Genomic DNA, 14,019 nt, shown 5'->3' with positions numbered 1-14,019 from the left:
TAGGATTTTGACAGCCAGCCACCTCTGATTTTCTGAAAAGCCAAACGGGTATTCAGCACCTGGTTACTTCTCAGAAGCAGCTCCATGACTCAGCACAGGGGACTAATCCCAGAGAGGTGGCAGACAGCCTTCAAAAGGTAGGCAGCACCTTACGCCCACCTGTGTTAACTGTCAGCTGCCCACAAGAGAGTGCAGCGGTGGGAATGCCCCCGTTATCTCCAGCTTTCATCACTGCAACAGAGAGAAGCTGCTCTAGCGGGCTGACAGGGAAGAGTTTCAAGGGTTTCTTTGCCTTTGATGTCAACACTTCACCACCACAAGATGAACATGTGCCGTATGCGGTGGAGCTAAGTGTCTGTCTAAGAGAAGAGTTGGACAAGTCAAGGACTTCCATCCATACACAGCAATTTGCCATTGAGGCTATGAAATCGAAGTGCGCCATCTCTCTCCAAAAGAACATTGAACTTGAGTTCTACAAAGTATTTTTTAAAAGTCTATCCTACTCTTGGCTATGAAAAGTAAATATCTGAGGCAGCAGATCAAGCTAATATGTTCCTAGTTCTTCACTGAGTACCCAAAAGTATGGCATTGACCCCTCTGTGCCACCGCTTGCCTCTCTGTGATCGTATGATGCAATATTTATTTTCCTCCTTCCATCCACATTTCACCTAAGAAGATTCTGAACATGTTGCAGACACTCAGTTAATACTCACTATTTTATCGCCTCTATTTTCCCCAATTGTTGTTTTAAAATATAATGACTGTCTTACCTATTTAGAGAAAATAAACACATGGGCACAATTTTTGCAAAATTTATTTCATCTCTCCTGCTAAACTCTTGTGATGGCATTGAATAGGTCAATTATTTGGTATGTGGCATATTAGAGTTTAATTACAGAACAATGCAAAGTGATCACTTTGGGTACCATCTGTGTAAAATTCTTTATGATTCTTGAAAATTGAGCACAATAACTAAATAAGATACAGTAGGCTCATTTAGGGTCATAAATACAGAAGTCATTATATCAGAGAAATCCCTTTTCTGAAAATAAATAGTATGACCAGCACTTTATACAGTCTCAGACATCTAAGGGACTCACACCTCCTTCTTTGTTTTTGAACACAGAAGCATCTTAAACCCAACACCCAAGCCCTCATCTGCTTCTTGTATGAATTCTTACTTTTGTTTGTCTTTGATTAAACCCCTTCTCCAGAGTTCCATGCACCTGCACACTAACAACCAGGTGTTCAGCTGTTTAAACACAAAACAACACCCAACATGTGTCTCTGTGTGTTACACTCGGTGGACTGGGGGAAGCAGAAGCAGATGCTGCAGACAGAGCCCAGGGGCTAGAAAAACAGAAAAGAATAAAGAAATGAGTAAAGACAAACACAGCATGTTTTTTCCCTGAGAAAGGTCAGCAAATCCAATTTCTGAAAAAACAAAATGGCAATACAGGCTAATCTTTACAACTTACTGATATTTGCAAATAAGTTGGATTCATTGCAAAAAATAGAAATATGTATATCAATATACCACATTTATGTATAACATGAACATATGTAAAAAACAATGAATAATCAGGTGTCATCAGTCAATGCATCAATAACACAGATGACACTATCATAAAAATATATGAGGAGAGGCTTAAAATGTTCTTGAAGAATGAAAGCCTCTTCAGAAACCAGTTAACCTTGATTTACCAAGGGTAAAACACTATTTTAAACTCAAGGGACTTAGGAAAATATTTTTGCAAAGACATAAATACTATAATTTTTTCAAAAGTCCCAATCCATAAATGATTCAAATTCTTCCCAGGGCTTCCAACCCTTGAAGTGAGATGAGAATTAATGGGGGGTTTTTCTGCCTGAATTTTAAACACCATAATTACTTTGAGCACCATTACCACCACCTGCACATAAGCTGTCCTTTAAAAAATGGATGCTAATTTCTTTCAAAGAATATAGCCAATATTAACACAATTTGGAGAGTTATTGGATTTACTTTTTAAATCTTAACAGGGACATCAGTATTCTAAGTGCACACAAGGGCGATAACAATCTACTACCATCCGAAGTGGAACTGACCAAAAAACCTCTTTAGAAAGACTGTAAATTTTTGTCAACGTAAAAACCATTGTAATTATATACCAGGTACCATAACTTTTATTATGGACTTGCCATTATTTTGATGATGTCTTCCAATATTCCTTCATGCAAAATTTACTTACATTAGAATTATAGTGTGGGGTATCCCCCCCCCCTTTTTTGTACTAGAAAGAACAACTTTTTATGATTGTTATCTCAATAAGTAAACACATTGGTGCAGCTTGGGAACACATTTTTCATTAGTTTCTTTGTCATAAATTCAGTGGATTAATAAATCATGACATTTTTTATTTTTATAACAAAATATAACAAAGAAACCAGACACTAGATAAATATTAGTTGAATGAATAAATCTTCACGTGTTCCATTTTTGTGGCATGCTACCTGGGTTTTGTAAGTTAATGAAGTCAAGGAAGGTAAGCATCATGTGTAAGAGGCAATGCTCACTAAAGATGCAAGAATAAGTGAGATTTGGTCCATGGTCTAAAGGATAGGAAAAAATGTGGACAAATAACTATAATAAAAGGCAGAATGTGATGAGTACTGAGTGTTGCAAAGCCTTAGCAAGTTTCTGAGGAAGAGGAAACTATACCCGCTTAAGGAAACCAGAGACTTCATGAAGAAGGTGACCCCTGGGATGCATCCTAAAGGCGGAGTAGAAATGCACTAAGCAGAAATGAAGAAGGATCAACAGGATAGAAAAAATAACGGGACCACGAGCAAGTAGGGGAGGAAACACTTGGGGTCAGTTTTGTCTGTACAGTGGGGTACATGACAATAAGTCCTTGAACCCTCCACTGAGACAGTTTTAGTAATTCGGTGGACAATGAGCGGCTGGTGGTAATTTTGAAACAAGATAACAACATAAAAATTAATATAAAAGCAATATATACAAAGTTAGAATTAAGATAACAGGCAGTTAGAGCCTACTTTGAAAATAAGAAGCTTCAAGGAAACAGGTACAGATCAAGCTCTGAATAACGAGAGGGGATATGCAGAGGACAGATTGGAAGCAAAAGTTAATGCAGAAGCAAGATGAACAGACTGGCAGCCAATGTGGTGCATAGACAGAAAGAGGAATGTCAGGAAGAGGAAAGGGAGCAGCTTTTGAGGGATGCCCCCATCCCCCTCTCGGTGTCAGGCATCCTAACCATGTGCCTGGCTACAGCTGGGTCAAACCTGACGCTTTCCCCGTCATCGGAATATCCAAAACCCTCTTCTCATCTCACTGCATTTCCTACTGCTCTTCATTCAGCACTGTAAACAGTGCTTACGATCAAGGAGCATGCTGCTCAAAATTGTAAAAAGGACAAGAACCTAATAACCTCAGTGTACGTAAACATTATAGGCCGTGAACATGAGGTAAGGTTAATAATACCAATAAGAATGAAAATGGGGAAATAGGAATTAGAGGAGGAAGGAGGGGGGCGGGAAGAGGAGGGGGATTTTTTTTAAAAGGAAGCCAGGGGCCGGGGATTTAGCTCAGTGGTTTCGCCACCTGCTGCGCAAGCGCAAAGACCCGAGTTCGATCCCCGGTACCAAAAAAAAACCAAAAAAAAAGGTAGACAGTTGTGTCATATGCATGTACCAACTCCCCGAGATGATTGTCAAGTGTATGTACCAAAAAAGAGAAAGAGAGAGAGGAGACTCTATGTTCACCTTCACAATTCTAATGGTCTAGTCCCAATGCAACTCTGGCAGAGGGTGTGTTTTCTTGGTATTAGCCTTTTTCTTTAAAAAAAAAAAAAAAAAAAAACCATGAATTTTAAAATAATATAAAATTCAAAAATTAAAATAAAGCACGCATTACACTGACAATGTGGAAGGTAAAATTGAGATAATCTCTCAGAACAGAGATTAAAAACAGGAGGGAAGAGAGGACACAAAAGAGCAATCTAGAAAATTCAATATCCCCAAAGAGGAAATTGTGGAAAGAAAGGAGAGGATAATACCAAAAAAAAGAAGAAGAAAGAAAAAAGAAGAAAGAAGAAAGAAAGAGAGGGAGAAGGAGGAGGGGGAGGAGGGGGAAAAGAAACAAAGAGGAACAGGAGAGTGGAGGAGAAAGAAGAAGAGGAGGGAGAGAAAAAGTAAAGGAAGAAAAATACAAAAATACTTAAGAAAATTTCCACAACTGAAAGATATGTCTCTCAACTAAAAGGCTGCTGGTACTCAGCGCAAAGGATGAAAATAGAAACAAATTATTATCATGAATTTTCAGAATCCTGGAGATTATGAGAGTATATAAAGTTCCTGAGATAAAAACAGAAACAAAAACACCCTTCAAAATCTAACTCTGTAAACCCCTCCATTTCACCTCTACCCAGTATAAAATAAAGCTCCCTCTCCACCCATCTCTCCTCAAGTGAAAGCCAGATCATTTTCTAAAACCTTTATGTTTGAAAACCTCTGGCTTACATTGCATTCAAGATAAATAAAGTATAAAGAAAATAAAGGAATTAGCTTTTCAGTCCACCATTCGAGTTTGATCACTTTTACCATTTGGATGAGCTCGCAAAGGATCCTATTTATGCATAGCTACCAAAATGGAATTGTTTCGTTCCATCTTCCTCATTCTTTATGTCTTCTTTTCTTTTCCCTTTCTAGTTTTCCTTTAGGCATCAATTCACACTTTTTAATGCAGAATGCTGGCAATATCAGTATTGTAGCTCATGAATTGCCAGAGTGGAATTTTTTTTGGGGGGGGGGGGGGGGTACCGGGCATTGAACTCGGGTTCTTGCAGCAGACGGCGAAACCACTGAGCTAAATCCCCGGCCCCGAAGTGGAATTTTTAATATAAGAAATTGTAAGCTTCCAAAACAGAAATTGAGAGGTGAGTAAAGTTCCCACAAGAGCAAACATTCCTTCCACTCCCCACGGGGTCACGGTAAAGGAAAGAAGGAATACCTTGGATACACAGGACAGGTCTATCCATCCAGTAAAGGCTTTCCAAATCTGCACTGACCATCAGAATATCACCAGTCTACGGTCATTCGAGAGATGAAAATGAAAACAATGCTGAGATTCCACCTCACTCCAGAAAGAATGGCTGCTATCATGAAATCAACCAATAACAAATGCTGGCGGGGCTGTGGGGAAAGAGGAACCCTGCTCCTCTGCTGGTGGGAGTGTAGACTAGTGCAAGCACTGTGGAAATCAGTATGGAGATACCTCAAAGAACTAGGACTGGAAGTCCCATTTGACCCCGCTATTCCACTGCTGGGGATCTTCCCCAAAGATTTAAAAGAATCATACCACAGTGATATATGTGCACCCATGTTCATAGGAGCACAATTCCTAACAGCTAAAACTTGGAAACAGCCCAAATGCCCATCAACTGGAGACTGGATAAAGAAAATGTGGGGTTTTTTATAAAATGGAGCACTACTCAGCCATAAAAAATAAAAAATTAGAGACATTTATAACTAAATGGATGCACACTGAGGTGATACTCTTAAGTGAAATAAACAGGACACAAGGGTAAATACCGAATAGTTTCTCTGGTGTGAGAAACTGAAAGTGTAAATAAGGACTAAAAGGTATATAGATAATGTGAAATAGGAAGAAAAGGGGCAAAGGGGAAGTGGGAGGAGTAGGAGAAAGGAAAGAAAGGAATGGAATTAATATGAGAAAATGAAAAAATGGAAACAAAGTCTTTATAAATAGGGAGGGATAGAGGGGTTGAAGGGAGGGCAGGGGAAGGGGGAAAATGGATAGTTAAAAAAAAACTTTATGTTTCAAACAATTTCAAAAATGGCTACTGTAGCTGGCACATTGAAAGGCATATGACTATTGTATGCTTTCTGTGGTGTGAGCTTGTCAGTCAAACACAAACTGCCTCTTAAGCTAATGACTAAATGGAAGATAGCTAGTATTTCCCCACTTTACAGATGAGTAAAATAAGAGCCAGCAAGTATAAGTAATTTAGCTAAAGCTCTTTATTTATTCAATTATTGAACTTCAGAGTTTGATCCCAAGTTTTCTTTGCCCGTAAGCTCTAATTTTCAATGCTGGTTTATTTCCTGAAGCTGTTGTGACAAAATACAGCAAAATGAATGCCTTAACACAATTTATTGTCTCACAGTTGTGTGGGTCTGAAGTCCAAAATCAGATTTTGGCAGAGCCATACTGTCCCTGCAGACTTGAGGGTGGTTGTCATGTCATAGTGGTAATCTTTGTTTCTTCAAGCTTCTGGTTTTATTTGGCATTCCTTGGCTGAGGATCACACCTCTCTGCTCCACATGCACATTATCTTCTCCGTAGTGTTAACCCCACCACTACCACTTTCTCTTTTATATGGGTGCATGAGACTGCAGTTAGGGTCCACTGGACAATGTGGGGAAACAGAGACTCAAGAGCTTTAATTTAATCGTGTTTCTGTGATGTAAAGTAATATTTACTCTTCTGCCATATAGAGAAACACTTGGAAGTTCTAGAGACTACCATCTTGGCACATCTGTGAATCTACCTTTCAGCTCACTAGTCACAGTACCCTGAAAACCTGATAAAACTTGACAAATTGAGGATATAACTCAGTGGTAGAATACTTGTCTAGGAAGCACAATACAGAGCAATGAGAGGGAAAGGACATTTCTTTGCAATGAAATTCTTTTATTTCATGTCGTATATGAAAAGTGATTCCCAGTAAATTACACATTTACATGTGAAAGACAAAATTCTTTCAGAAGACAAGGAAATATTTTAATTGCACTAAATAGGAAAGCATCTTTAAAATAAGAATGACAGAAGGCACAGATATCTCTGAATTTAATAACACTGTTCACCAAAAGTTACTGTAAAGAGAACCAAAAGAGGTCCTAAATATGACAAAAGATTAGTATTCTTCATACATAAAAAATTCCAACACTTCAGTAGAAAACTACCAAACTATAAGGAAAGTGGACATTTTACAGAAAAAAAGGTTTTGTCAATAGTCATAAAAAAATTGATTGACTTTGTTAGTAATCCAGGAAAATTATTTAAAAATCAAAATTTCTTGTTATTCTACTTTTTATCCAACAGGTTGACATAAAGTTTTAAAAACATACAGAAGTACCAATCATTGATGAATATGTAGAATAAAAGGAACTTGTACACATTCTTCTGACTGAAAAATCCGAGTACTACAAGAAATGGCAATTCCATTCCTAAGTAATAGAATCTAGAAAAACTCATACAACTGCCCACAGTAGGCATGTGTAAAAATGTTAATAGTAGCAGTCTTTGTAGCAGCAAAACCATGGAACCAATATCTACTTGATATAGAAAAGGCCTATAGCTCATGGTCTATTCAAATGATAGATTAGCTGTGTAGCATGGCAGGATGAATTATGAGGCACAATACTGAGTGGAAAAAATAAGCATCAGAAATTCCCTGTGTAAATGCATACACTGTATTTCTTTTTTTATTTTTTTGGTACTGGGGGATCGAACTCAGGACCTTGCGCTTGTGAGGCAGGTGATGGAACCACTGAGCTAAATCCCCGGCCCCTATACACTATATTTCTAAGAGGCCAAAAGCAGTCAACCACATGTCCTTTTAAGGGTACACATGTAGGTATTTTGAAGGCAATAAAGAAAACCATGGGAACAATGAGTGAAGCTTTTTGAATACTGACTACCTCCGACAGGGACACAAGGAGATATGATCAAGTATTTGATCTGACAGGTATCAGCACAAGGTATTTGATTTTTTTATATTTTATTTAAAGATATTTAACATACAAAGAAAGTACACAAATATAGATTGCATTATGATGACCAAGGCAGTATTCTACATGACAAAAATCAAAACAAATTTATAAAGCAAATGTACCACCACTGAACTAGTATAGCACTTGATATTTAATTGAGGCTGCATGTACATAAAATGATCTGACCACAGGTTTATGCAAAATAAATTATTTCCCCAAACACCAAAATGCCAGCCATTCTGACTATAAACTGCCTTATTCCTCTGGTAAATATTTTGAGAGAACATCTATATCATATGAAAGGAACTAGCATGACACCAAAAGACTGCAAAAAATGTAACAATATTAAAAACTTATTTGTAATGCAATTCTGCATAAAATATCTGAGTATATCTCACTACTTAAAAAAATTAAAAACCAAAGACCACCCTGAATGAAGATTAAAACTTCATGAAAGGCAAATGCTCACCATTTTTACATCATTGGTAGAAAACTGCTAAGACTTTGTTGGGAACAGGGAATATATCTAATGAAGTCATTCATTTGAATGAATGTTCATAAATGAATGTTCAAAAATGTTCATAAGGTTGTAACTGGCTGCTTACACCATCTTAAAATATTTTACCATGAGCACAGATCTTACTGTTTTTGAAAATGAGATCCAAAGGCCCAAGAGACTTCTAATGTGGGCCCAGCAATACACATTATAAATAACTCCCTATGTGATTCTGAAATGCCATATGGGAAAGAGCAACACTTAAAAGAAACATCACAGATACAAACATATTTCTGACATGTCAGGATTCTCTACAAGTTTATGATGTCAATACTGCTTTTTTGTTTTAAAGCAAGTTCCAGGCATTAAGAGAAACATAAATACCTTTCAAATAAACATCAGAATGTACATAAACATTTTCTTTTGAGGTTTTCATTATTTTCAAATTTAGTTATTTAGAGAAAAGACAATATATGACTACAAGCTTTGGAAAAGTTACATTTCTAATGAAATGGGGCTTCCAAAAAAAGATAGAGATAATTTATTAAATGTCTACAAGTTTTAAATCATTCTAAATTTCAAACTTAGATAGCTTACCTAAAATGAAAATTTACTAAGACTGTAACATTGTAACTTATTTAGATGATCACGGTTACTTTAGAAGTCCTTTGCAAAAACTGGTGCTAAAATAAACAGAAGAATGCTGCATCTTGAAACTGTTTAAATAAATTGCTAACTACTAATTATAATAAAAATAGTAGCACTGTGCTCCTAAAATGAATTCTACTATCTATTTTATGTGTTACCCTACTCAAGAAAAAACTTAAGGATTTAGAACTATAATTTATGTATTTTCTACAGACGTATTCTTTGGATTTCCTTAATAACTACATAAACTGAGGCCTAAAAGTATAGGTAATGTGGTTTGGAGAAAAACAAGCATAGTTAAGACATTCTACTTAAAAGATAAATTATTTTTCTGTATGGTAAATAGTAAGAAAAAGTGTTAGGCATTCTGTCTCCAATCAACAAATGGAACGTGTTTACATGGTTGGCTAACAAGCAATTGCCTCATTTTATTTAAGTCAAATGACAAAAAGCAAGTCTATCAACAAAAAAAAAATCTCAATATTCTCTATTATAGATTATAAGAATCAAGTATTACATCTAAATATAACTTTAAAACAATAAAGTAAAATTAGCCTCCAGACAATTATGAAATGGTTAATTCTATCCAGGCTGGTAACAAGTTTTTCCAAGCATTAAATGGCAACAGAAGGAGAATGCACACTTGAAAAATGAGGATCAGACCTATTCTTCTTCATACATGGATAGGCGACTGATATACTCAAAACCTGCAAATTCATATCCATCAATCTTCCTCACAGTGTCATTATCAACTGGGGTGAGCTGAACAGGTTCATTAATAAATTGAGGATCAAAGTTGTCCAAACTGAATCCCCCTGAAATATTTGGTTTAAAGGGTGGTACCACCTGCTTTTGCTCCATCACGTCCCAGTCAACATTTTGAAAGAATGGATGCTTCTGAACATCAGCAAAACCCCTTTGAGGATGACACCCCAATCTTTCCTTTGGGTCTCTGTTTAGAAATCTCTCCAGGACACTTGCAGCTTTTACAGACAGACAACGAGGTATGAAAATGTCTCTTTCCAAAATTACTTGCAAGAGACAATCAACTGAGTTTTCATAAGGCCTCTCATCAAGATGGAATGGAGACTCTCCAATCATCATCTCATACATCAGTACTCCGAGACTCCACCAGTCCACACTGAAACCATAATCTTCTCCTCTTACAACTTCTGGAGCCAGGTAATTAGGAGTGCCACAGAAAGTGCTGGTTGTATCTCCTGGCTGTAAGCCTTCCTTACACACGCAGTAATCGGTGAGTTTAATGTGCCCTTCTGAGTCCAGTAATAAGTTGTCTAACTTCAAATTTCTGTAAAGTATCCCTTGCTGATGAAGATAGTCGAATGCTAAATTGATATCTGCAGAGTAAAACCTAGCATGTTCTTCAGGAAAGACTCTTTGTTGTCACATATGAAACATCAGATCTCCGCCATTTACATAGTCTAGAACAAAGAAGAATCTGCTTTCTGTCTGGAAGCAAGAATGCAGTCCAACGAGAAAAGGACAGTTGGATGCCTGCTCCAAAACGTGCTTCTCTGTCTGTAACTGATCAATGTTGATACGCTCTTTGTTCACTACTTTCATTGCGTACATACAATCTGATTTTTTCAGTTGGACTAACAATACTTTCTCATAACTTCCTCTGCCAATCACAGCAAGCAAATCAAAGTCCTGAAGACCTACACAAGATGAAGCTTTGCTACTTTCCCTGTTGTTCACTATCTCATTCTCTTCATCAACTTGTTCTAAAGCCTCATGAGTTGAAAGGTTTTGTCAGATCTCTGTGTGTGCAGAGTCTGAAGCTACGGATGATGGATCCACTGGCACAAGGGTCTCTGATGGTAAGGAATGCTGCTCACATTCAATTGTGACAAGTTTGTGGCACTTCTTGTGAATCAAGAGTTTACAGTTGGTGCACTTATATACCTGGAGGCCCAGTCCCCCTACATGGTCTGTGCAGACAGCACAGTGAGCTCGCCTGCTGAAGCGTTTGGCCTGAAAAGTGTGGCCATTCACATAATACAGCTTTCTCCAGCAGCCTGCAGCTCTGTGGTGGATGGATTTCTCTCCTCCTGGACAAGGCACTTTAGGATGTTCTGGTATACGAGGCGATGAATGAATTAAGAGCTCAGAATCTTTCTTTTTTTGTTGTTGTTGAATTCTTTTATTGGTACATTTTAGGTATACAACACAATTACATTTCTCATTGGGAACTGTACCTTTACATAATGCATCTTGGTTCTTATTTTTTCCCCATTCCTAGCCCTCCCTTCACCCCCTCCACCCTTCCCTATTTACAAAGACTTTATTGCCATTTTTTCCATTTCTCTTCATTTTTCCTTTCCCTTCTTTCCTTTCCCCTGCCCCTCCCACTACCCCTACCCCTTTGGACCTTTTCTTCCTATTTTGCATTATCGATTATTCATTCTAATCATTGGTACATGTTAGGTATACAATATAATGACATTCATCATTGGAAATTTGCACCTTTACATAGTCTCTCTTGGTTCTTATTTTTCACCCTTGCCCAGCCCTCCCTTCAACCCCTCCAGTCCTCCCTATTTACAAAGATTTTGTTCCTATTTTTCCATTTTCTCATATTAATCCCATTCCCTTCTATCCTTTCCCCTAGCCCTCCCACTTCCTTCCCCTTTGCCCCTTTTCTTCCTATTTCACATTACCTATTATACACTTTAGTCCTTATTTACACTTTCAGTTTCTCACACCAGAGAAACTATTCGGTATTTACCCTTGTGTCCTGTTTATTTCACTTAAGAGTATCACCTCAGTGTGCATCCATTTAGTTACAAATGTCTCTAATTTTTTATTTTTTATGGCTGAGTAGTGCTCCATTTTATAAAAAACCCCACATTTTCTTTATCCAGTCTCCAGTTGATGGGCATTTGGGCTGTTTCCAAGTTTTAGCTGTTAGGAATTGTGCTCCTATGAACATGGGTGCACATATATCACTGTGGTATGATTCTTTTAAATCTTTGGGGAAGATCCCCAGCAGTGGAATAGCGGGGTCAAATGGGACTTCCAGTCCTAGTTCTTTGAGGTATCTCCATACTGATTTCCACAGTGCTTGCACTAGTCTACACTCCCACCAGCAGAGGAGCAGGGTTCCTCTTTCCCCACAGCCCCGCCAGCATTTGTTATTGGTTGATTTCATGATAGCAGCCATTCTTTCTGGAATGAGGTGGAATCTCAGCATTGTTTTCATTTGCATCTCTCGAATGACCAGTGATGTTGAACATTTTTTCATGTATTTATTTGCTATTTCTACTTCTTTGTCTGAGAAATGTCTGTTCATTTCAGATGCCCATTTTTGGACGGGGTCAGAATCTTTCTTTAGCTCAGAAAGCCTAATGGCTTCTTCTAATTCCAGCTGAGGTGACACAGAATGTGGGTCTCCTTCCTCCTCTACCCAGGGTGTGGTGAAAAGTTGTTTATTGTCCAGACACCACACATCTGGATCTTTATCACAGGGGCCCTCAGAGGGAATGGAATTCTCAAGAGACCTTGTCATGATGTCTCTTCCCAAAGTCAGGGCAGATCGGGTAGTGGTGTGGGTGGTGGAGGTGCCTTGGAAGAAGGGACCATAGATGGGTTGGCTGCCCATGGAAACAGGCAGGCAGGGCTCAGAAAATGAGAGCTGCCTGACTGACTGCAGGGACCACACTGACTGGAATTCTGCAAGGCTCTCTGTGAAGATGTCTCCAGTAGTGGCGGCCAGGCCTGGGTGGATGTACACCAGCCTTCTCAGTGTCTCTTGGGGGCCAGTGGCTGTGTCTTTGGTCTCCCTCCCTGGACTTTGACTCTCTAGGTTTTTTGTGCCCGGGTCTGGGGAGACCTGCCCAGAGCTGGGTGTTTCTGGGCATGGTGATACTTGCCCTGGGCTCTTCCCAGTTTCTGTGCCATTGGTGTTTGGGTTTAGGGAGACTTCCCTGGGGTACCTTGATTTCAGTAGGTCACTGGTGGTCACTCCCAGGGAGACTGTCCCTGGGGTGTCTGTGACAGTCGTGCGGCTGCTGCAGCATGGCCTGCGGTGTCTGGATGGAGTCAGCTGTCTTCTTAATCTTTCACAGATACTTTCTCTGCCTGGAGTCCTGAGGCTGCAGCCTCTCAAAGAGGAGAAGCAGCTCAGCATGTTCGATGTTGACCGTCTCCAGCCAAGTGAGCTTGGGAGACTGCTGTTAGTAGATTGTGATGCCCATTCAAAAGGGTTCCAAGTTCTGTTTGGAGATGTTGCCAAGGAAGTGAGGTAATGTCGCCAAGGAAGTGAGGTCATGTCTTGGGGTTCCACAACCAGAGTCTCCTCTTCATTAAGAAGACTCTATGGCCCATCTTTTTCTTTATACTAAATAAATCAGTGGCCACTTACTTATTTTTATCTATTTAAATATCTGTGTATCTTTTTTATCTAATGTATCATCTAACTACTGAGTTTTTTACTTTTGCAATATTTGGCCTTGAACCTTGGGTCTTCACATGAAACTATATCCTCCCATATTTTTTTCAGATACCCACTAGGTCATGGTGATTATAATGATTCATAATATATTTGGGAAAATTGCTGAATGAGAAAATTTTATGTTCCTACCATGAAAAAAATGAGAAGTAATGAGGTTATATATATTTTAATTAAGTTGATTGAACCAATCCACAATGTATACATATTCTAAAACATGTTGTATATGGTAAACATATACATATATAATTTTTATTTTTCAAATAAATAAATGAATCAATAGAAAAAAAAAGAATCAAAATTAGAGGATGTTATTCTATACCAGATGTGCAGCAGGTGCCATTTCTTTACCTGTATTAGCTTTATCCAAGAGTATTATCAAATTTTTTACATTAAGTTTCTAAGACTATCACTGTAAATTTGGAGAAAATTTCAAGCTTTCTAACACACAAATTAGAAGTTTATAAAGACAGGAGTTGGGCTGGTTCATTTCTAAATTATCTACTTATTAGCTGTTAAACATCAGGTAATTTATTTAACCTCTCTGTTCCTCAGTTTCTTTACCTTCAAACCACAGATGGAAAAAATACCTTTCTCATAGTTA

The 14,019-nt window shown here is 38.2% G+C and overlaps 1 pseudogene; it reads right to left on the bottom strand.

Annotated features, from left to right (window-relative positions):
* Positions 1-8,975: 8,975 nt before the first annotated feature.
* LOC101702560 (protein kinase C iota type pseudogene) lies at positions 8,976-12,473 on the bottom strand (annotated as a pseudogene).
* Positions 12,474-14,019: the final 1,546 nt, after the last annotated feature.

The sequence above is a fragment of the Heterocephalus glaber genome, unplaced genomic scaffold, assembly GCF_053883595.1.
Source record: "Heterocephalus glaber isolate CG9 unplaced genomic scaffold, H.glaber_assembly_v1.0 deba00000594, whole genome shotgun sequence".
NCBI lineage: Eukaryota > Metazoa > Chordata > Mammalia > Rodentia > Bathyergidae > Heterocephalus > Heterocephalus glaber.
The sequence above is the reverse complement of the archived record's forward strand: the minus strand, read 5'-3'. Positions and strand labels throughout refer to the sequence as shown.